Source organism: Manis pentadactyla, chromosome Y (assembly GCF_030020395.1).
Source record: "Manis pentadactyla isolate mManPen7 chromosome Y, mManPen7.hap1, whole genome shotgun sequence".
NCBI lineage: Eukaryota > Metazoa > Chordata > Mammalia > Pholidota > Manidae > Manis > Manis pentadactyla.
In genome coordinates this window covers 4,867,802-4,894,011 of record NC_080039.1, presented here as the reverse complement: position 1 = coordinate 4,894,011, position 26,210 = coordinate 4,867,802, and the positions used below count along the sequence as shown (strand labels likewise).

Here is a 26,210-nt window from a genome sequence, read left to right as displayed (position 1 = left end):
ATTACTTTCTTCCATTTCTAATGCTTTCCTGAGGTCTGTCACATATGAGTTTTTCTAACTCATTTGCTATTTTTATACCATTTTTTAATGTCTTTAGCTCATTCTGAAATAGTTAAGTAGTCATATTTCTGACATACCTCATGCCTTTAGGGAGATTATTCTTTTTTTCCCCTCAAAATATCTTTGTACAGAATTTTATTTTGCACTTTTCTTCCATTCATTTTTAAGTGAAATTATTTTTCATGAACTTTAGAATGAGTACAGGAAAGCTTTTCTAACTTCGTAGGATTTTATTTTCTTGTGCAGTATTAAAAACCATGAATGCTTTCTAGGATGCCTTGACTCTGTTCTCAACTTTAATCAGGACCTGCTCTTTTTACTATACTGATCAATTTTGATTGCACTCTCAGCAGTTTCTCCTTGGAATGTCAGTTTTGAGTGTTCTTAGGGGCTAAATTGTTCCAAGCCCTTCAATTCCTTTACCATGTACCCAAAGCACTCACCCAGTATTGGAGAGGTCAAATCCCTTCCCAGTCTTAGCTGCTCCTTCCAAATTGGCTGCCTCACTTTCCCATGAATTATTAGCTCTTTAGTAGTTCTCCTGTTCTCAGATCCATCAGACAACAGCCCCAGTGATTCTGTTTTCTTGCACCCACACAGACCTGATAGCATGCAAGTCTTGTGACTTGTGGTTTGTCCCGACCTGTTTAAATCTGGGGGGTTCAGAGTGATGCCTTGGTCACCTAGTTTTGTTGTAAGTATTATCCATGGTTTGGTTTTGCTATTTCCATTTTTATTTGGGGACTCAGATTGAAAACCTATGCTGCTGACATTACCTTTCCAGAATTCTGAGAACTTTAAATTAATTGACTCAATGGAATTCTACATGTAAGTTGTTACTATCAGATCAGAAAGGTTCAAAAACTTACCGAAAATTACACAGCTACTATGTTGTTAAACCAAGATTTCTTAAATTCTGGAACCCATAATTATTACAACATTCATGGGAAAATGATTCATTATATGGCAAGTATTTTATAGCAAACTTTTTACAAATTATCTGTGAAGGGCGAAACATCTCTAATTCCTGTACAATAAAACTTGACTCAAAGTTTAAGAAACTTGTGAAGTCCTCTAAACTCTCAGTGGAGTAGCAAAATTGCTACAAAATCATATCAAAGCCAAATCTGCAAGAAAAATACTGAAACTCTGGCTCTTAAATATCATGGTTTCCTCAACTATAGAACATTCTTTATTAACTAGCTTAAATTTAATACTGGTTATTAAAGTAATCCTATCTAATTACTAGAATTGTTGTATGTGCATGTTCGTGAATAGCAAAAGAGGTTTCCAAAGTAGCAACCACTGATAACCTACCTGGCCTGCCTTGTGTAGGTGGAGATACAAATAGAGGCTGCATAACATTCTCTGAGGGAACTGAAGTGGTATTACCAGCTTGATTAGCTGCTGCACAGTTTGATAAGACTGAAGCTGGAACATTACTGGCACAGGAAGCTGCAACTGCTGCAGAATTTACCAGCACCTGTAAGTGTGAAAGAAAGTTTAAAACTCTAAGTTCAATTTTTCAAACAATATTGGTCTCTTACCTGATCCTAAATTTCATGAATTAGTATTCTGACAACTAAAACACCGAGAAGTCAATCTTTATGTAAACCCTATATGGGAAGGAAGTTTTGGGAAGTTTTAGTAAATGACATAGACTTGACAGGTAATTTGTATTAGCTTACTCATTATACAAGAGATCCAGAGTAGAATATGAGTAGTCTAATGCCAGCACACAGAACCGTGTCTTGATCACAATAGATGCTCAATTTGTTGAATGAATTTACTACTCATTGTGCCAGGCACCACAAAGTACAATAATACTTAATATAGAAATAAAAGCAGCTTCTTGAAAGTACGATGAAGGGCAAAGTGAACAAGGGGAAAAAAATGATTCTCCTCTGTACAGACCATTGCAACTGCTTGATAACACAATGAAGATTACCTTCTGGGGGTAGTTGTATGAGGTAACTGTGTCCTGAGGAGACATAGAACATGGTCCTCTGTCCTGAAGAGACTTTAATGAATACAGAAATATAGTTAAATGAAGGGAAATCAAGAAAACAAACAACACATTAATAAAAAAATCTGCTGTGTTTCAACATCTCCTAAAATTAAGCGAATATGGTATACCCTCAAAGTATTCAAATTTGGAAGTGACTACTAAGGTAATATTCCAGAAGGTATCAATCTGCTGCCTGACTGAGGTGACTGCTCTATTTCTGATCTACAGAGATCCTGATCATATGCAACTCTAGTCCCAACATAGATACTAAAATAATATGGAGGACTGTAATGTAAACACTTTCTTCGTGGCCTTCCTTGCCTTAGAAGCTTCAACATCAGTAGGACCAGCAGCAGTTTTGCTAAAAGAAAGCATGCCATTCGAAGATGTAACTTAGGACAAAGGTAGGTATCTGGTGTTCAGCCACATCCTATCCAAGAAGGATGTAGTATAGTGCAAACACTGCTCCCCTCTGGTTCAAGACCTTGTCTTTGTCAAAGTAAAATGATTTAAAAATGCTCAGAGTTATGCATGGCAAACTGTCATGACAGAAAGAAAAACTAGCAGTGTAAATTGGTAATAATGATAACTCAGAGGGTATCAAGGGAAGTAATCACAGGAAACAAGAGGAATCACACTGTGACAAAGGTGAGTCTAACTTACATGGACGTAAGATTGCACGTTTCTAAAGTCTGTTCAACTACAGCCAAAGCACCTGCCAAAAAGCAATCTTTGGCCCTGGCTCTGAAGATCCAGTATCAATGTTAAAACTCTAGGAAAATATTTAGTTGAGAACTGGGCATGGAAATAAGATGTAAGAATAAATGTTCACAGTTTTTCAGAAGTCCTGTGCCCAGAAATCTCTAAGTTCTGCATTGGTCCTCTCCCCTCAGAATGCTGTGAAAAAATTACTTAGGAACTTGCTATGGATTTGGTGACTAGAGGGTAGAAGTGGAGCACATTATGAAGAGATTGAAAGCTACTGGTGATGTATGATAAAGTAAATTCAGAACAAAAGAGAACATGTGGCAAGTGAAAATAAGTGAACAGAAAGAAATGTCTACTCTTATTATCCCTGATGTTAAGATTTTTTACTTGTTTTCTTCATTTTTTTGTGCAAGTCGCTATTTTAAGTGAAAGGCTATTTTAAGAGACACTTGATATGAGACTAGTAATGATGGAGGGGGAAAAACCTATTTCTCTAGATGGGGCAAAGAAAGGAAAGGAGAAGTAAGGGGAAAAGAATTACACATCATAGTTTTCACCTTCATAAGATGGCCTAAACAGTAAAAACAAAAATCTTGTACCTGAAGCTATCAAAGTTAGAGAACGGAGGGTAGTTATTCAAGTTCTTCACAAATATTCCAGTTCTCCTGGGTACATGGTAGGTTGCTCTTCTGGCCTCATCTAAAGTGAGGTATGGCCATGTGACTTGCTTGGCCAATGAAATACAAGCAGAAATACTAAGAACCAGTGTTCAATTTCCTATCTTTAGCCCTGCCAAGGTGACTGTGAAAGCCCAAGTCCAACAGTCTGGGTCCCTGACTGACTATGATGAACAAAGGCCTGCAACTAACCTGCACTGGACATACAATATCAGCAAGAAAACTTTCCTGTGTGATGCTGCTGAGATTTTCGGAGGTTGGTACTACAGCTAACCTGACTAAACAGTAGCTGGTAACTAGAAGTAGGGTGCTGCTGTAACAAAAACCTAACTTGAGAAGATTATGAACTTGAAGCCATTGGGGGAAGAGATTTAGAAAACAATGTAAGTTTCATATTGTGATTACTAGTAGACGAGTTTAATAAGGTATCCTAAGACAGACATGTATATAAAAGTAGTTTGCAGGCAAAAATGAAGGGAATAGAGTACTTGAATACAGAAACTTGTAGGGTTGAAGAAACTGCTTCAACACACAACTATACACATAAAATTGATAAATGCTCTGAACAACAAAGAACAGTTAAAACTTGGCTTCAAAGCAAGAATCCAAACTAAGGATATAGCACCTAATGAATCTTGAACTTTACCAAAATGGCTCATGAAAAAGCATCCAAAGATGGATCTTCCATCAATTCCTGATAAGCTCAAGGTATCTGCAGTTAGGTAAGAGAGAGACATAGGAATAAGAAAGCAAAGAATTATAGCAAATCTAAGTAGTATATCTATTTAAAAAAAAGAACTAGCAGTATGGCTATTGGCACTTGAAACTAACAGGAACCAAAGCAGCAGCATAGTAAATCAGTCGAAGAAACTGTAACAACTAAAACTGTGCAACTGAGATAAAATGTCCCTTGGGCCCCCAATTTCCTATAAGTAAAAAGTAGGTTGAGTAACGAAGAGTTCTAGAAAACAGTGAACGAGGGAGCCCCTCTGGGGAGCAGTCCCCAGGCCTCAGCTGAGGGTCCTCACAATGTCTGTCTATCATAACACACTTGTTACAAGCAGGTAATGTTTCTCCCATTTTCCCCAAGTGGGAATTTTTACTGCAGTTTTTCAGTCCCCACTCCCCTGTCATAACCTGGGTGTGTATGAGGTAAATTATTTTGTCTCTTTAATTTTAGGCTTCCAGATCAAGAGGAGCCACATGTGGACACAATACAGAAAGCACTACACATTTCCCAGAAACCTTGGACTGAGTTTAATTACACTGAACATGATTTTGAGGTTGACACCCTTCAGGTGAAATCAAGCATTCTGCCTATAGGAGGGAGTTTGAGCTGAACTGTTTTAGTCCTTAAGTGCTTTTAAAATATTTCCAGCTTTTTGACTTCCAGGCACAGAGAAGTTAGATTCTTCGGTGGGACATACTCTGGCTGATGAAAAAGAAGTGCAAAGAAAGTGACTCATAGCATCTCCAGGTGGAAGCTGTAAGAGGCAGTGCACCATTCACTACCTTTTGGTTCCTGCCTTGGAAATCATGGTTGGAGCTTCCATCAGCCTGAGTCCCTGAGCAGAGCCCTCCTGTAGACCTCCACTGGACATGCAGCATGACCAAGAGGCAAACTTTTGTTATATTAAGTGAGATTATGGACCATTCCTACTAATACAAAAGCACGATGAAATCCTCTAAAATATCATGCCTGATGTTTTAATTTCCTCTTGTATTGACAAGTATTAGGAATATCTGTAAACAGATTAATTTTGGAAAAGGGGTGTGATCTTGAATGAGTTACTTAATTTCTGGATCTCAGTGTCTTCATCCTTAGGATGGGAATGATACCCTAAATACCTTACAGGACTGTTATGATTAAAATATATTTATATGTATAGCTGTTAGAACTGTGCCCTAGTACACAGTAGGAGCTATAGGTGCTGGCCATTACTGTTAAATACCTACCAAGTTTGCTGTAGATTCAGTTGTGCTATGAACATCTGAAGTTTCGTAGTCTGGTTCTAGAGAATATAGCCAAAGTAAAGTAAAAAGTGAGCATTATTTTAGAGTCTGAAATTTTATAAAATAATGATTAATGTCAGATTACATCTAGATCTCACTGACCTGAAGGATACATATATTCTTTGCAATTGTATAAAAGACAGAAGAAGGATGTTCGTGTAGGGCTTTTTAGCTCAGCAGAGCCAAATGGCCAAATAAAACTTGCTTTTTCTCAAGTTTTATTGATACGTGTTCAAAGCCAAAATGTATACATCCTTGAAACAAGTGATTGGAGATATTACAGCCAGAAATTGGCTGTAAACAATACATATCTCTCCTCTGAAAATTCCCTTAGCTCTTAGAGGTCAGGCAGAGGTTAAAAAAAGAAAAACAGCTATGTCCAATTTTTCCAGTGATTAAGTTCATTGCTCTAGAGTTAGGACTGTCTATATTTGAATCCTGATGAACTGTATTACTTTAGGCAGGTTATTTAGTTTGTATCTCAATTTCTTCACCGTAAGACATGGAAAACAGCTCATCAATAGGTGGGGATGGGTGAAAAGGACACGGTGCTTGACATAAGAATAAATGGTGTACAAAGTAATCTGAGTATAATCCATAGTTTGAGAAGGTTAAACATTACAGATATGTCATGCCTCATCTGTTTTTTCCACCTGTTTCAGGTAAATAATACATTTAAAATCGGTTTGTTCTCAAAGGATGGCTTAGTGGACTCAGGTACTTTACTTTAAGATTGCTATGCCATTGAAATGCAGAGAAAGTCAATCTTCAACTGGACAGTTTTCCACCAAGCAAAATCCCACAGGTCAATACTGGATTTGATTCTTAAACACATCACTTATCAAACACACATGCATGCAACCACTCCAAACATCAGGATTTAAGGTGAGAAACAAAGACTGTGATTATGCCACTACAAGTGAGCGGTACATCTGAAGGTACCCACCAGGATAAAGGGTGAAGACAAAAGGACCATGCTGAGTAAAAGAGCAGAGAGTACATATCCTTAAGCACATGCACCTACAAAGTCTTCACAGATTGATCCTGTGCTATATGTTTTCTTATTAAATTTCTAGAAATATCTATTTCCTTCTACATAAGTAACAGAAAGAGGAGCATCACAAGAAATTAAGCAACTTGACTATTAAGTCATTCAGCTGCTTTGCATCTCTTTAATCACCCAATTCCTCCAGAAATGCTTCAGCTGTCATGCCACCTTACAGTAAAATGGTAAAAATAAGCACACTTGTGGTGAGAGGCACTGTAACAACCGTTAAGGGCATATATGTATACATTTTAGAGCCAGACAAACCTAAATTCAAAATTATCTCTGCCAGTCACAAAGAACCGCATATTACATGATTCCATTTACATGAAATGTCCAGAATAGACAAATCCATTCAGACAGACATCGGACTGGTGGTTTCCTAGGGCTGGGTGGAGGCAGATGGGCAGAAAATGGGGAGTAGCTGCTAATGAGTACAGGGTTTCATTTTGGGATGATTAAAATGTTCTAAAATTGATTGTGCTGATGATTGGTATGCAACACTGACTATACTAAACACCACTGAATTGTATGCTTTAAATAGGTGAATTGTATGGTATGCAGATATCTAAATGGAGCAATTATTAAAAATATAAATCTCTGTCACTTACCAAGGGTATGACTTTGGCCATGTCACTTACCCTTTCTATCTCAGTTTACTCATATACAAAATAAGGACACCACATCCATCAGAGGGATAAAGTATTTTATTAAATTATCAATATAATTACTTAGTACAGTGGATGGTCAATAGGATTCAATGAATAGTAATGTTCATAAACAAAGCAGATTACTTCGGATGAAAGAGTTATCTCATAGAAATCTCGTAAAATAATAGCTAGTCATGTGAAAAGCCTACAGTAGTTATACAAATTGTGAGGACAACATGAATAGTGTTTTACTAATAAGGAATAGTTGTTTTCCATACTGGAGTACCACCAAATCAAATTCACTAAAGACATATGCAGAGACCTGAAAATAAGTTATAACGATTTAGTGGCCTACAGAAATAGAAGTCTGTTCTTCTAAAAAATACCAAAACATCTTCAAAAACCTAAGCTCTAAGACAAGAACTGGTAACTTTCAAAAACCAGAATATATACCCACAAAACTTTGAATCTACGATGCCACAGAATCATCTTCAAAAAAAAAAACAATTTATTTAATTGTAACTGACTCACCATTGTCATTCTGGTCACTGCCCTCCTCTGAATTCAAAGTCTGTGTGCCTGAGCTATGTCCTTGCCTTGCAACATAGTGTCTCGAAGGAACAGGCACCATTGTAGAGGGTCCTCCATGATTCTGTACCAAAGACACACACACACATAAACATACACATGCAGTTCTCTGCCTCTGTAGTCAGGAGAAGAGAGTTATAAATATATTAAATGTACTGGACATTAGAAAAATGAAGAAATAATAATCAAGAAAACAGAAAATACTGCCCAAATTATTTGTCCACCTCTATCAACAAATCTCTAAGAACAGCTTAAAAAATAAGTTTTTCACCTTTAAAAGCTCTAAGATGCAAAACTCATGTTTATCAGAAGGGCTTTATTTGGTTGTCTGTGTAAAAAGCTAAAATTTATCCACATAGCCTTTATTTTAAAAAAAAGGAAAAGGGAAAGGTAAACAGCTTTTTGAGTGAAGCTTTGACCTACTTACAGCTATAGTTGGATAAGCAGTCCCACTCTCTTCTTCAACTTCACAAACAGTAATGGTTTCTTCCAAGTCCCTGGGCATCTGTCCATTCTCGGGAGCAAAGCTATTCTCACTCTTCTTATTCACACAATGCATTTGGCGCTGACTACGCCTAAAGGAACTTAAGTATTTCAGAGTATGAGAAGGAGAAAAAAAATGACAGAACATGATAGTAACTTGTTTCTAATTTCTAAATAACAATTAAAACATTTCAATGTTGAAACTTTAAAAAAATTTCGATCACATATTTGTTACTTAGCAATGAAGCCAAACTTACCCATTTTCTCTTTCAACACTGAATATTCACTTACCGAGATCTATAGGAGAAGTTATCATAGCTCTGGCAGCACCTTTTACCTGGGCCAGAGTAAAAACCAACTTTAGGGCCCTCCACATCGTGCCTATTTATAAAGCAAGATGAATCCCTAAGAACAGAGGGATGGGAAAATATAATTCTTTATTCAGTAGTGCTTGAGAAGTCAGTTCTTCAAGTTAAACAGAATAAACAACATCTTTCTAAAATCATCCAAATACAGCCTTGCTCTCCTCACCACTGGTATTAGGTCTATCCATCATTCAAGAATATAATGCCACACTTACGGCGCTCACCTTGATAGCATTCTATCACCTAGCATCTCTTCCAACTGCTCCACATTTCCCTAGACTCTGAGAATACTTATCTTCCAATACATCTATTAGATGAGAATTTAAGTATACATAACTTCTATCCTCTATGCTCCCTTTAGGCAGATATTATAAGAGAAATGTAAACTATTAAGATATTTCTAAATTCTACAGTAATTCTGTCCAGGAATGATTTACAGTATTTAAATAGAGATGTACATTATCGTTAAAGTCAGTAAAGCCTTACCTGGGCATCCCATATATCCAACTGGGTCTCTGAGATGAATGTTGAGGATGAGAATATTCACTAGACGTAGTACTGCCAGCTTCCTGTGACTGGTTATGCCCGTAATGCGTACTCTGCTGAAGTCTTGGCGGGAACGAAGTGTCTCCCTCGATGTAAGCCATAGTCATATGAATCTCCTTTCCTCTAACTTTCTTGAACATCTTCTTCCATTGCTTCATGTTCACGTCTGACGTAGCTTTCAGGCAAACCAAGAGGCAGCAAATAAACTTCATAACCAAACCAAAAGATGTAGTGTCTCCTCCCAACTCTCACAAATGCCTAAAACTATCGGATTTTTTTTTAACAAACCAAATAAATACAGGGAGGGAAATTTTGTATTTGGAAGAGCAAAATGAGCAGGTAATCTCTATCAATAGACATCTCAACTCTATCTTTTGTATAGGCAACTTTGGTCCTCAAAAAAGTCATTCTCATTGCTTACATTACTATTATCCAAGAAATTATGCCTATTAATATCCCTGGCTGCTTCTGTGAGGTGTTTTTCCTCATTCTTTTGAGAAATCTTTTGTCTCTAAAATCTATATCAGCTTAACTTTATACAAAATCCCCTGGGAACCTGATTTTCAATCAGGGATAAATTTGCTACTTGGGGCACATTTGGCAATGTCTGGAGGCATTTTTCGTTGGCACAACGGGGGAGAGGATGCTACCAGTATTCAATGGACAGAGGCCAGAGATGCAGGTAAACACCCTACAATGCATAGGATCACGTCCCAAAACAAAGTATTATCTGTCCCAAAATGTCAGCAGTGCTAAAGTTGAGAAACCCTATCTTAGAACAAGACTTATGTTATACCTTAAAAAAAATACAATATAGACAAGTACAAGAAGGGGAAAATAATAAAACCTTCAGTATACAAACCCATTTCTGGGCCATAGATCCCCGAAGTTTTCTGGTAACTTCTTCCTTTCTGAACAAGCACAGGATTCCAGACAGGAACAGGTGACACTTGGGTAACTGGTTTTAAGTTAGCCAGTGGAACAACATGCCTTAAAATTTTAAAGATGTCACCATGAAGCCATTGCAACAAGACTCGATTCTCAGTAGTTACACATACCCCAACCCCTCCTGCTTCATTTTCAAGTGTATTCCTCTTAAACCATTGACACTAGCTATCCGTTAAGGTTTTCTATTCAGACTAGAAAATCTAACAATAGTTTGTACAATTTCATAGCTATTTATAGCATGTATCCTGTTCCAGAGGAGAGATTGTGATATAAAGTTTACAAATACTTGTTCCCTCTCCTTGGAAGATGATTATATTTTCCCACCCCCACTGACTTCAGGCTCATCTGTGTAACCCACTTTAGCCTATAAAATGTGAGCAGATACCTGAAGAACATTCAAATGATTTGTCATGGTCTCATTCCCTAACTGTGATCATGGAAACATAGGCCTAGATAGAGACTTTACTGGACTGGGTCCTCTTTGCTGACAGACTGTAACCATGCTAAACAAGAAATGAACATTATTGGTTTAAGCCTGAGATTTCTTTGGTTGTTAGGACAGCATAAACTAATTTAATGTTCTCAACTGGCAGAGGCTCAGTTAGCAAAGCAGCTTTCTAATTCATCTGAACAGGTTTATACCAGAATTCTGTTGTATTAATATTCCTAATAAGTTTGCTAATGCCTAGGATTTGGAAACTTTTATACAAGTACGTATACTGAAACATCATACACTTCAGGATATGCTTTTACAATTTGAAGTAAGTTATCTTAAGCTTCTACCAGATATAACTTGGGTTCTTTTACTAGCATGCTGGGAATTCTCAACAAAAAAGCATCAAGAGCCAAAGATTTTGGTAATTCAACAACTTTTTATATTCTCACTTTTCTGCCAGTTCTTCAATGAAGACTGTTACTGAACTGTTCTCATTTCCAACTTCCTGAATATAAGCATTATAGTATCTTCCACCTGAATCCAAGTGAACCTGAAATGGGAAGAGACAGTAAGAATATATCTAGTCTCAGGTTGGTAGACATTATCTGGCTTCTGCCAAATAAAAAGATCAGTTCTCCCAAATGGAGTTCAGACGTGTACTTATTAAACCAGTTGATAATCAACACTGGCAGTCTGGTTCAATGGAGGCAGCACATGCTGAAAGAGCCTTATATGTAATCACAAACATGTGTAATTAAAATTTAACACAAACATTAGAAGGCACATTTTTCTAGCACTTTGTAAATTAGTTTTCTAAACTTTATATTAATAACTAAAGCCACAGATTATTTGGAAAAACATATTACTAATTCTTTAAAGAAAGAACTAACCTGACACTTGTCTCCCAAAAAGTACAGTCTCCCAGCATACTCCATGTAATTCAGTTTTTGAAGTTCTATTAAGAGAAAATGAAGATTCAAGCTCAAGTGCTCTACATCATTTGATTTTGTAAATTTTATCAGGGTCTTTGATAATGCTACCACTATAAGCTAAGTTTCTTTTAAAAAAGTTTTAATGAGTCATACTATTCCTCTTCATGGGTTTTTCTCTAAATCAATTTAAGGAGACCTGCCAGAATATTTTTGTTCTACAAAACACAAATAGGTGAAAACTGGAGGTTGTAATCTTAGAATTGGTCAAACACCAAGAAGGTACCATTTAAAAGTAACACACCTCAATTAAAAAATAAAGGTAAAAAAAAGTATCACTACACAGCTTCCTCAAGTAGTCTCTTATTGTTAACAACACTTTGTGTTCCATGAGGTCATAACCTCATTCTAGATTGTTAACAATAGCTAGGTTCAGCAAAGTTCAAGTTGTTGAATATTAAACATTAAGGGCTACCTTGAAGGCAGAACTTAAGGCTTACTTTGATCAACTTAGTTACCTAAAAAGGAGAAAACAATGACCTATTTTAAGGGTTGGCAACCTTTCTCTGTAAAAAGCCACATAGTAAATGTTTTAACCTCTGTGGGCCACAAAGACTGTTCCAGCTACTCAACGCTGTCACTGAAATTTGGATACTGAAATCTAAATTTCATTTAATTTTCATGTGTCACAATACACTGTTCTTTCAAGTTTTTCTGCCACTTAAAAATATAGAGACCATTCTTATCTCATGGAACACATAAAAACAGGTGGCAGGTCAGATTCGGTCCACAGGCCATGGTTTGCAGACATCTGATGTATTATTAATGAGGGAAGTCTTAACAATTTAAATAAGCTTATTTCCAGTTTTAAGTGTCTGGTAGTCCTAGCTACCTACAAACTATCACCACACAGTCTTTGCAAAGTTGATGTCCCAGATAAACATCAGATTCTAAGATCCATCCTCACTTCTAAGTTTATTTGTTTCCTCTTTAGATTTAAACCATGTATTAAGCTAAAAAGTCCCAGGCTGGTTTTTTTTAACATAACAGTACATTGACATCTAATAACATCTCTTGTTAGAAACAATCTGCGAAATTATTCTCCTGGATCTGTCAGGATTCAAAAGTATTCTGTTGACATGTCATTACCTTTTATGCTGTCCAACCAAACATCAAATTCTACATTATGATAGATTTCTGGATCCAGGGCTTTGAGCACCTTGTAGGGGAAGGGCATCTTTGACTGGTTTCCTAGAGACTAAAATAAAAATTATCATGCTACAAACTCCCCATCCTTAGCTTAAGTCTTCCTTCTATGAAGAAGGAAGAATTAGGTTCTTTTCCTTCCTTTTCTTTTTTTAAAAAAAATTTGTACATATGGCTTCCTTTCCTTCTTTATTAAAAGAATAAATGTATGCGAAAATAAATTTTATTTATTGCATCTGAAAGGTGAGGAGACTAAAGAAGCAGTTATGCAAATGATCTAAAAAGACTGCAGAAGGGAAATTTTGTCTAAAGCAGCCAACAGCTCAAGACATGACATATATAAATCAATGCAATACAGACCAGCATTAAAGATTCAGTCACAAATATTCAACGAGTCTCATCTTGATATGCACACAGAGGTGCAAGTGTTTCTATACCCTAAAATCGCTGGGAAAAAATCTGAAAAGTTTGCTTTCATCAAAATTTGTTATGATTTCCAAAGGAATTACCTTCTTCTACTCTTCTACTTCTGAGAATTTCACTATGTTCAATTCTTTCTGCAAATTATCAGCACTTGAAGCATGCACAGTGATTACTGTAATAATGTCCTACATAGCTAGCTTCAAATGGAAGGTTTGCTTGATTTTATGCCTATACAGATGGTAACATTTTTCCTGTTTCTTCAACCATGGTTATCAACTATTTTCTTTGCAGAACAGGGTTATTATATTTTTAATGACAAAAAGAAACCTTAGCATCAGAAGACTGATTACAAACTAATTATCTATTGGGTTTGTAATGTAACATGAAAAGAGCTGAAATTTATCAAGGGTTTGGTTTACTTTGAAAAAAAATCTACAACTCCTGAAGAATAGAAATAGAGAGAACAATTAAGCATGTATTTTACATTTTCAGATTAAGACTTCCACAAAGGAAAACATCAACTCTTCCATCACCCCATTTAACTAGGATGGACTTATTTGACCTTAACTAGTTTAAGTTATGATGCCATATGCCAAGAATATGAAATTTCTTTGCCCTAGAAAATCTCAAACCTTTGCTTCATCTGTTCCTTCACTGTACTCCTCTGGCATATTTTCAGCATCGCAGCAGGCACCTAACTCTTCAGTCCTAATTAAAAAGATTTAGAACAAAGAGCTTTATATAAATGCAGAAGCTAAGAAGTCTTAAGCCTGACATCTGTAGCACCACCTAGCGGTTAAAGTAGCTCAGTTCTAAAAATGAGGCAAATACTTTTTCACCCCAACATTTACCTTTATGCTTCCTTTCTGAAAGTATACTCAGCAGATTACCTCCTATATTTCATACCCCCTGTGGGGAAACACTCTAAAGATGGCCCCTATAATCATGCCCTTCTGTGATTCCCCTCTTCCTAAGTTTGCTTCTAACCAATAGGATGTGTATCATTACATTAACATAAGAATGTAATGACTATGTTGCTGGTAGCTCTATGACTCTAAGAAAACAAGTAGCCATGTTCTCCAGCCCCATGTAGTAAAGAGCTGAGGGTTACCTCTAGCTGACAGCCAGAAAAAAAATCTTAGTCCTACAGCTGAAAGGAACGGAATGCTGCCAAGAACCATGTGAGTAGGGAAGTGGATCCTTCCCCAGTCAAAACTCCAGGTAAGAACTCAATACTAACATCCTCATTGCATACTAGAGTGAGACCCTAAGCAGAAAACCCAGATAAGCTATACCCAGACTCCTAACCCACATAAATTGAGAGATAAGTGTGTTATTCTAAGCTGCTGAGTTTGTGGTAATATTGCTACGCAATAGATAACTAATATACCTTGACTTCCTACTACTGTAGTTTCTGTAAGCCTGAAGCCCTTAAGACAAAATCAGTGAAAAGAAACTTTTACCCTGATATATGGCAGCTACCTCCTGCATTCCCATATAAGCTTTAAAAAAAAAAACACCCAAGAAAACCCTCTTCTACCAAAAAAAGAAAATAATTGCAAGCATTAAACATCCTAGAAATACAACTGTATGACAAAAAGACAATGTGATACCTTACTGGAGCCAAACCTATCTGAATTTCCAGACAGAACTAGGAATCAAGAATAGAAAACTACAATTTTAAATGTAAGTTTTTGACTAAATCTGTTTAATAGCTGCCACAATCTACATCCTTAGGGGTACCAAAAGCAGATACTCAAAAGCTTCTAAAACTTGTGTTAGCCTGAGAGATTCTTTACTAGATGGACGTGTGTCAAGTAACCACTCTGAACCTCAGTTACCTTCTAAAGAACGATGGGGCTGGTTCTGAATCAGTTTTTTGTCAATATGTGGTCCACAGTTTACCTACATCTGAATACTTGGGTGTACTTGTTAAAGAAGCAGATTCTTAACTTCACTCTGACATCAAATTTTGTGAAGGTAGGCCCCAGAATCTGCCTTTCTAACAAGCACCCTAAACAATTTGTATACAACTGAAGTTTGAGAATCATGGGATTTGATAGTTCTAAAGTCTCTTCTAGCAAAAAAAAAAAAAATAGATTCCAACTTGCACCGAACACCCCAAAGCCTGAGCAACTCACAGTACAGGCTATCTTTTTGGTAAAACTTCTCTTTCCCCATTAAAAAAAATGTATATCCTTATAAACACACATATACCTACATTCATATGTGTTGTCTAAGGCATAAGCTTCCAGGTCCCTTCCACTTTCAAATGATGATGCATAGAAACATGAACATCAACGATCTTGTGATTGACTTCCCCTTTCCCCTTATTACCTATCCTGAGTTGAACTCCTGTAGTCAATAAGGTCATCCTCACTGCCAGTCACATTGTTTCTGTTCTTTTTGGAACTACTTCGAAACAATTGAACTGCAGTCTTCAACTCTTCTTCATCCAAAACAAACACATCTTTATAGAGAATTTCATACAATACAGCTAAAGGAAGAAATGACCAAAATGCAAATTATCAAAATAAGGTGGTTTTATAACAATGTAAACAGCTATTAACCAGTATACAAATTCAATAGGTATCAACAGGGTTTTAAAAGAGCTATTCATGGTGGGTCCTTCAATTTAAAGATGGCCAACAAATCACCTGAAATCACACCAAAACATTTATAAAGTCTTCAAGTACCTTGGCAAACAGCAGCACTTGACTGAAACTGTTTTGAGTATACTGAATCATAATGCCCATTACTTGAAGAGCAGAGTAGAATCTGAAGAAAAAAACCACACACACAACAATTAAGTGAATGTTACACATCTTACAACCATAACTACTTGAAATTAAGTTGCTAATCAGAAACTGATGTCTTTTTAAAAACAATGATTTCTAAATTATACATATGAGTGATATCATACAGTGTTTGTCTCTTATTTCATCTTGCATAATGTGCCAATTGTATCTCAATAAAGCTGAAGAAAAGTGATTTTTGAAATTTACATATAGATAAATGCAAGCTATACCTCAGAGATTTTCCTGACAGTGACTTTTAAATGCCGAGGTTAAAATTAAAACCCCTGCTCAGACTTCACTGTAAGCCTCGATCACATTCTTGTAAATACAAGAAACAAGTATTGATGTACAGATTTGCAAAACATGGGAACTTCTACAAATTGGGTAAATAAAACAGAAAGCCTACCAGAAGTTAAAAGACTTAGCTTAACTTCTAAAAATGACTGGAAAAATTAGGTCAAATACTCAAATACCCCAAACCCACAGTATGGGGGATTGGGAATGGACTTCAGTTTTATTAAATATGTTTTCCACTGTATCAAATAGCAATACACCAAGCTATCAATACTACTAAAGAGACTTCCTTAATGAATTAAGGCACTGAGATGGCTAAAGAATGAGTTAATTTCTTAGTTGATTCCTTTGTCTTCTAGTTTTTCCAAACACCAATTCAAAGGCCATGTTCCCTAACCAAATTATTTCAGTAAAAATGCTCCCTAGTTCCATGTGAGGAAATATGTTTATAAACTGCTCCAAAACCTTTTTGAATTTTTGCTCAAAACCCTGTGTCTTGTGTAAGAGATGTAATCCTTAGTGATTTAGCCTAATTTGAAGATATCTCTGGTTATCAGCAACCTGAAGTACCAAAGGTGATTCTATGGGAAGATGTTGCCACCAAAGTTCCTTGGCAGAAAATTAATCTTTTTAATTTTTTACTCTTTTATTATTTTTCTTTTTTACTTTTTTTCTACCTTCTTACACTACCCTGGGCAAACTTCTCCCAATAATCAAATTCTCTGATTCTAGATTTTTTATTCTTCCCTAGCCTTTTGTTTGAGATCACAACTTTAATCCCAACAGTATAATCCAATTCAGAGAACTGAGGGCAAGTGTCACGCTAAAGTTACTCACAGAAAAGTTTAACTTTTTAAGTTTTACCCACCCCCAGGGGTATTTACATTTAAGAGGAGTTTTTTAATCCACAAGGAACAGTAAGCAAATTTGAGCAGAGAAGCCTCTGTATTTTGGACTAGAACTGGGAACTCAAACTAAGAAAGGTTAATAACTGACGGTAGTTGTTAAGGAGTAGTTACAATAAAACTAAACATAATAAACTAATAAAACATAATAAAAACGTTGCCAGTTCCAAAACTGATGAACAAGCAGGAAAGAAGAAAGATGACTGTACAATTTCTCTATTCAAGTAGCAATGAGTTCAATTTTGACAGAAGAGGCAAAACTAGGCATGATGGCTTTCATGTTCTTGGTGGTATCCCAACATAAAATAATTCGTTCATATAAACTTGTGGGTGGTCTGTCTGTTGGGGGTAGGCGGGTGGGATGTAATGGCAATAAAGTAGTGAAAAAATGAAGTAGATCTGCATTATTGATGAGGATAGATATTTGAAAAGAACAAGTAACAGAATGTTAAGTTGAGCCCATCTACATTTAGAAAATAAATGCAAAGAGAACGATACAGAGGGATACCCACCCAAACTAGTTTAAAGCATGAGATTTAAGAGCATGAACGGGTATTTGATTTCTTACTCTACATGCCCAGGTTTAAGTTTTATTTCGTTTTTAATATATTAATTTATTTCTATTCTTTCTAGATAGACGAATAGGCTGAGTGAAGATGGCTAGTTTCCAGTAGCATTTTCTCTGATACTGGATAACTATGTGAAATACAGACTTAAGTCAATATAGACGATGAAAGGAACCAAGGTGACCATTAGGCATTTATTTGAGAATTTGCTCTAGAATATATTTTATGGAAGGCTCACTGATAATGCTCACTGTCTGTGATAGTCATTTTTGAAAACCCAAACAATTCAAACACAAATCTTAAGAGCCTAAAATGAAATACAGTACAAGTTTAAGGCAAATCAAGGTGTCACCTAACAAAAATACTCTGCTGCCACCTGGCTTTTCCATTCTTAAGTTTCAGTATGAACAAACACACTTAAACACTCCCAAATTAGACATATATACACAATCCTTTGCATGTAAATACACAAATGCTGGTAAGTATTAGCTCTCTCTCTATAAGCTAATAAGAGTCTCATCAGCTCAAGGATGAGATTTATACATGCTATTCTCATGGCTGCATACTCAAAAGACCTTGCATTTTTGTAGTATCATGGCTCCCAATGTATGATGCTTTCCCCTTAATTAGTTCAGTAATATCTCTAAGATGTATAGGACTCATTTGAAAATGGAGCTGTGTAACTGTAGGGACTAAGGGCTGGGTATATGGATATTCACTACTCAACTCTTTCAAAACTTTTCTCTATATGAAAACTTTCAGAATAAAATGTCCAGGGAAAAGATGAATTGCAGGTCTAAAGCGTCCTAATAAAGATCTAAATGTCTAAATCTCCTCAGGCAATGCTGTGTAAAATTGCTAAAATAAAAAAAGATAACACTCCTCTTCTTCAAACAATTCAGACTATGTCACACCTTTGTTTAAAAACTGTTCAGGGGCACCTGTACTGATGTATTTCAAAGTACATTTCAGACACCAAAAATTAAGATGGACTGGTAAACAGAGATGGGATAGATATATGATAAACAAGGAAACCAAATACTGACAGCAGACTAGGTGGTGAGTATATGGATGCTCACTGTAAAATACTTTTAGGTTTTCTGTATGTTTTAAAAGCTCAATAATAAAATAGTAGAAGAAAACTTCAATTGACTATTCTGTACAATAAAAAGCCAAATTCTTCTCTAACACCCCTCATGTAACTCTAGCCTGTCTTTTCAGCATTGACCTCTCCCCACCCAATTATTTGAGTCCCAAAGGATCTCTTGCTTCCATTCCTTTGCATATGTTTCCTCTAAATAGATTGCCTTCATACTTGTTGGATTCATTTTTTGGTATTCCCCATAAATGTCACTACCACCATGAAACTTTCTAAACTCAAGCAGAGTGAAGGGCTTTTTTTCCTATGCTCTTTGTACATACTTCTTTATAAAACATATTACTTTGCTGTAGTTAACTATTACATGTCTGTCTTGATAACCCCTTAAGACCCCTGGCAAGGATTTTGTTGTATTTACTTTGGTATCCCCAAAGCCCAGTAAAGTGTATGGTACACTACATTGGATTAATGTTTGCTGAGTAAAACAGATGGAAGTACCATTAGTAAAACAATGCGCCCCAATTTATACTTATTTTCCAAATTATCTCTTGCAGCCCACTTGGTCTTCCCCTATTCCTAATGCCATTTGTGTAGTTCACATCTTTTATCTAGGTTACTTAAACATCTTAACAGTTCTCTCAGTGTCTAGTCTTCTCTCACCATAATAAAAATGTTGCCTGAATTTTGCTCCATGGAACGAAACAACTTACAAAACTCAAATACTGTGCAGTCTATATTTACTAATCAAATAATCTGGATAAAAGGCTTTTCTTAAAATCTTCTTGAAATAAAAATTGTATGCTGAAGAGCAATTTGTTTACCTGTTGAGAGTTCTCAGCCAACAAAACAACCTACTATTTTCCAAGCAACCTACTGGTCAGTAGTAGCACACTCTTCAGACTAATGAGAACGTAGAAATGAAAACAATACAATGTGATAAATATTATAATTACTTCAGGTCATGTTAGAGGAAATCAAAGGGAGGAAATAACTCCAGGGGAGCTGGGAAAGTTTCAAGAGAATTGACATTTGAGATACAAAGGAAAACTATCTGGAAGCATGGTATACTAAGGTTGGAGGACTGACTGGAGAGGAAAAGGCTGGTAGCAGAGAAAATTCTCATTTAGACTATGCTTATTTTTTCCATTAATTAGGTAAAAAAAAAAAAGGATTTCCTATGCCCTGGTAAGCCAGCAGTATCATTCAGTTTATTTTAGTAAACACTCACTCATCTTCTTACCTTGTCTTCATAGCCGTTATCTGTGACATAAATTGGAGGCTTTCTGGGATAGCGATAAAGAATGAAATCCCGTCTACATGAATAGAAAACAATGGTGGGCGAGAACAGGTAACTTAGTATATAAATGAGAAACTTGTAAGAACAAGTATTTGTGCTTTTAAACTGCATATTTCATTTATATAAAATAATCCAAATGTTTAAAAGACTAAAGAATGCTAAATTGAGGTAGGTCAAGTCCAGTGGATTGCTTAATATATGTATCTTAACATGGGAGAAAGAGCAAAGAAGATTAACAAGTGTATGTAGGTTTTCGAGTTTTCGGGGCTCCCATTTATTTAAGGTAGGGGTCGACAAATTTTTTCTTGGTAAACACCAGACACTACGCATTTCAGTTTTTGCATGCCATATGGTTTAACTTTGACATTGTAGCTCTGAAAGCAGACAGAGACAATGCACAAACGCAGATAACTGTGTCCCAATAAAACTATTTTTATGCAGACTGAAATTTGAATTTCATGAAATTTTAACATGCCATGAAATAGTCTTCTGATTTCTTAACCATTTAAAGAAATTTTTAAAGCATTCTTAGCCTGAGGGTCACACAAAAACAGAAGCAAGCCAATTTACAAGCCGGGTGCCAGTGAGTTAAAAGCCAACAACTGACATCAGCCTGCCCAATGCCTCTTCAATACTACTTATTGCTGGACTTAACTAAGAAAGGAGAAGATTGCAAAATACTAACTTGAACAACTCCCCAGAAGAGGGTTCTAACCCTACCAAAGTTTATGCCATCTCATCATCTTAAAAATTTTTAAGGAGTCAAAACAGATTAAACTTCTCAAATGAACAAGATTTCCACACCTCTAACCTACATTATGTAGCTATTTTTCAAAATCGCACAGCTTTCAAAAATGCTTTTACAGTTCTAAAGACCAAAATAGAACTTGCAAAAGCAGTAGGGCAGTGTTTCTCAAATTTCCCATTATCACCTCCCTAAAAAGCCTTTTTAGGCTTTTCTTAATTTCCCTACGAAATTTTAATACCAGATACACTGTACACTTACGTATTGTAATTCTTTGAAGAACCACAAACCATCATTGTAATATCTAATATTTTTGTCCTTAAGAACCAATTTATTTTAGAAGTGATACTGTTCCATTGAGGATGCAAGCAAAAGAGGCACAAAGTTAAACACATAAAAATTCTAAGATAAATATTCTGATTTTCGACAGGAATAATACCAGCAGTTCTTAAAGTCCTTTATTCTTCCATTCAAATGTACACAATGCTAGAGGTTCTCCACCCCAAAATTGTACCAACTGACTTTCCTTAGGTCTCTTCATTCTATATATCGATACATCAAATCTCAAATTTTCCCAATACTAAGGGGACTTTAATAAAAATCTTACACACACATACACACACTTTCTCTTTTTGAAAAAAGGAGGTTCAACTTACTTATAAATTAGAGAAAGAGCCCTTATTTCCAGCTGGCCAGCACTTTCCTAAACATAAATAGTGCATAAAGTTTTAAAAATGTTCTGCTGCTAGGAGGTAGTTTTTCCAAGTTTAACAATTGTTTTTCTAGATACTTAGCACACTACTTTAGACGAAGAACTTCTATAACTTGCTTTGAGGCTTAGGATATTGTGATAGTTAATCATTAACATAAACTTAGTCTGAAAAAAATAGACCTAAAGACAACCTTAGTTAGGTATTAACAAGGACAATTAATATGGAAGATTTAAAAGGCACAATAAAAATGGAATTAGTGTACGAATATGAAGTCAGCAGGGTATTTAGTACAAGTGTTTTAAGTCCACAACTATGGAACTAATCACATAAATTATTTTTAAATAAATGTGTTTGTGGATCTTACTCCCACACAAAAAAAGATAACTACACATCAGAAGAGTTCTAAGTAACAACCTCCTAGTAACATTCATTACCATTCCCCCTCCCCGATTAGAGTGAAAAGGCTTAGGCTTGTCCTGTTCCCAGTGTGTACTCTTTTACTAGTCTATGGATGATAAAATTCTTAACACAGAATTCTCATTATTCGACACAAAACAATAGGTCTGTAGCCAGTCTCCAAACTTTTGCAAGAACTATTTGATTCAAATCAGCTAGCTACTTAAGAAAACAGGTTGAGTCTAGCTAAAGTGACACAGCTGAATGAATACTTAGGTTACTATTCCAAATACTCTGAAAAGTGTAAACCCCCATATTTGATCTTACCTTGGGATCTCCCAACTGTTCCAGGTATTTCTCAAAAGATCCCTCTACGTACTTCAAAAATAAAAAAAATCTTGACTTAACCAATTACATTTTATTACCGAAATCTGATCGTATTCTGCAATATTATCCCCCAGTGGATTTTTGTTCAAATCAACAATCTCAGTATTAAATTACGACTTTGCACAGCATCTCAAGAAGATTTGCACATACACAAAGTTTTGAGAGGAGAAAAGATGGACTATACAATTATCTTCGGAACTGATCCTGGCTTATTCACCTACCTGTGCATTTCATCCAATAGTATGCCTTTTAGTTTTGAAATTCCTATTTAAGTAACCTGACAATTTTCATGAATCAAGCAAGCCAAATAATTAGAATAATTTCATACTTGACAGGAGACATGCATTTACCAAGTTAAACTGAGGAATCTTAAAGGAAATTTATTTCAAAAAAGCCCAGGGCACAAGGCAACTTTCTGGGGTGATGGAATTGTTCAGTATCTTGATTACAGTGGCAGTTATATGACTGCATATTATTGCCAAAACTAGTAACACTCAACTTAAAATGGCCAATTTTACTGTATGTAAAGTACCTAAATAAAAATAAAAATTCAAGGACTATATATGACTAGTTCCATGAAAATATATCACAAGATGTGAAATCAAATTTTAATTTTTCCTCAAACCCTTTTAACAACTTTTTGAAGTACAACTGACATATGAACTGCAAATATTTACATGCAGTTAAGTTTTGACATATGTACGCAGTCATGTCATGTCAAACCACCATGATTATCTTGATAGTGAATATCAAGTTTCCTTGTGCCCCTCTTTAGCCCCACCGACCCACAAGCAATCACTGATCTGCTTTCTGTCACAATAGACTGGTTTGCATTTTCTAGAGTTTTATATAAAGGAAATTGTATGATATGTACTTTGGTGGGAGGGTGGTTCTGGCTTCTTGCACTTGGCATAATTATTTGGAGATTCATCCTCATAGTTTTAAAATTTTACACACATCTCTGTTACTCAAAATGCCATGCACAAACAACAGCAAACATCACTTGGGAGTTTAACTATGCAGAAATTATGGGCCCTGCTCAGACCTACTGAATCAGAATCTGTATTTTAACAAAATCCCCAGGTGATTTGTAGGCACAAGAGTACTTGAGATACACTGCTTTACACCATCGTCTTGCACTTCAAGTAATTTCAGGAATAATCCTTCCCCAGGTGGGGTGAAGATTGTAATTAATTTCAAGGTAATAAGCTTTAAAGTAAAAAAGCCTTTATGTAGTGTTAAAATTCACCAAAACCTGTTGAGAAAATTAAGAGTAAACCTCGAACAGCAGGCAAATACCCAAAATATAGTCGGAAGAAAACAAATAGTACTGGAAAAGCTAAACACAGTAAAAAAAAAAAAAAAAACACAACACCCAACAACCACACAAAAGACACAATTCAAAAAACACCTTGATAAAACCTTATTTTGTTCCAAGAATTCAAACGCTTCAACATACACAAAGAGGTCTTCTAAGTTGTTTTAAAAGTCAATCATTAGTGACAGTGCTTCAATTACCAATTCGTCACATGATAATAGGTTTCCTAATTTAGTTTCCTTACAATTAAGTTTTATAAGATTAAGTTGGCTGGCCGAAGGGCATTGTGCACAGAATTACTGCACAGGAGGTTTGTATTTGTACATATTTTTAAATATACACTTACATAGCCAAACCTCTGTGAACTATGATTAATTGTGCAAGAAAACAGTGGTATGGATAATAAAAAACAGCAGTCAAAATGTTAACTTTTGGGGAATTTTTGGTGTGTGGGGGAGAAGTAGTTGGAAGTATACAGATTAACTGTTTCTTCTCAATTTTTAACTGGAGTACAAAACAATCTAATTACAGAAGGAGGTCCAGAAGCATGGCTAGCCAGGGGGAAGGAAGCCAGCTGGAAATTAAATATTTGCTACTGAGAGAATGATACAATTTTCATACATAGAAGCTCAAAATTCATTTCCCACCTGCTATATACTCTATCCACAACTCTCCCTTGGGTATGTATTTCTACTTACAGACTCAAAAGGTTGTGGATTTTCTCTCATATATGAAACACAAGCCTTCCTGATTTCCAAATGATGGACCTGGCTGCAAAACAACTAAAAAAAGAGAAAGACCAGCTGTCAGCAATAATTTGACACAGAAGCTTCTAAATTAAGACTGTGAACTGGACACTTCATTACCCCTTAATCAGAACATATGTAGGAAATTAGGAAATTAAGTCCTCACTAAAATCTGTGATTCCTTTAGTGAGAATGAGGGGAGATGATTCTGTCAATGCCCCCACCCCCTGCTTTTCTACTCTGTCAGGGAACAGCCTATAAATTTTTCCTTAGGCATAAAATTTCGAAGAAGTGGAACGTTGCTGAAAAGGATCAAGATACACTTCAAAATATTGTTTAACCCCATTCTTCATTACATTCCAAAGTGGCACTTAGAAAAGTTAAGATAGCAAAAGTAAGCAATAGATTTGGACTAACGAGTAAAGGCACACAGCAAGGTAATAATTGGCTTATAGACCTGATGTTTTAACTAGGGAAGGGATAAGGGAGTTTTGTTCTGGTGGGCTACAGGTCTTCTAGCTACAGTACCATGCCATGTCTCAAACTCTGAAAACTCAGTATAGGGAAGACACATTTGTTTTCCTTTTACCTGCTCCGAAATAGCCCGAAAGAGGCAAGAGGCATCCTTGGCAGTCAGCTTCCGAAACAGCCCTAAGCTGCCTAAATATTCATCCATTGATGCCTCTCTCAGAGACTTCTGGCCGTAGTACTTTTCCCATCTTTTATACATTGTGCACGAGAGGGTGGAGGTGGGAGGGAAGGACAAAGGAACAGGGTGGCAAAGAGGAAAAAGGGTGCAGGTAGGAATGGGTAGCAGTGACAAGGGCTTGCTTATGCAGGTATCTGGAAAGCAGCCCAAAGTCTAGGTATGAGAAGGCAGCTGGGAGTCAGCGCTGTAGAATCTTGGCATTTCTCAGGAGCAGGAGAAGCAAAGGGCTGGCTTGCCCAGGACAAGTCCCGACCCTGTGAAAAGAAGAGGAAGAGCCAAAGCTCCTAGGTATAGAGAGTTAGACTTGAGAAGATGTGGGAGGGGGAAGGTACTTGCAGAGCTACCTTTTAGGGGAAGGGCAACATTAATCCAATCAGCCCAAGGTTGAGAAATATGCATTAAGCAGCTGAGCGTGGACCAAAAAGAAGCCGAGTTTGCTTCTTAACTCGAGGCAACTGCTGCAGGAGGCAGAAAGGTCTGCAATAAGGCTCAGGTGTGTTATGACACAGCCTGGCCCACATTACATTGCTTTAATATCTCTGCCCAAATTTTCCACAACAGTCTCTGCCAAGTTCCCTGCTCTATCCATAGTTTCATGGAGATGAGAAAAAAAAATCTGAAACTAATGAACTAGTAAGATTTAATATTAAGAACATCTTAAAAAACAGATAAACTGACTGTGGTTGGGGGAAAGGCTCTCTTAACCTGAAGGGGCAGAAATCACAGTTCAGGCAAAGTGCCAAAAGCAAGCAGCTGGAGATTTCAGGTATGGGGTTTATGTAATCTCATTTCATTCTCACAGTTAATAATAACCATCTGCTAGCATCACAGAAACTAAATTCCTTAATTATGCTAGGAAATGCTGATAGAATTCTGAACTAGTATTTCCAAACTATTGTATAGCATTAACAAAAAGAGTAAATACAAAAGAGGGTGTTTCCAAACAAATGGAAACAATGGAAACTTCAACTGAAGCAGCATGAAAGAAACATGTTGCCCACAAACATTCTAAGAAACTAGGTAAGAGACATGTTTCAATGTATCAGGGCACTTTTTGGAAAAACTAGATTCTGAGAAAACCAAAATAAAATATGACTGTGCTTTTTAGGGTTCAAAGCCAGGACTGGTCACTTGTATTACTTGATTTCATTG

The 26,210-nt window shown here is 36.2% G+C and overlaps 1 pseudogene; it reads right to left on the bottom strand.

Moving 5' to 3' along the window:
• The window catches only part of LOC130682190 (putative bifunctional UDP-N-acetylglucosamine transferase and deubiquitinase ALG13), a 106,822-nt pseudogene that overhangs the window by 14,703 nt on the left and 65,909 nt on the right, over positions 1–26,210 (bottom strand).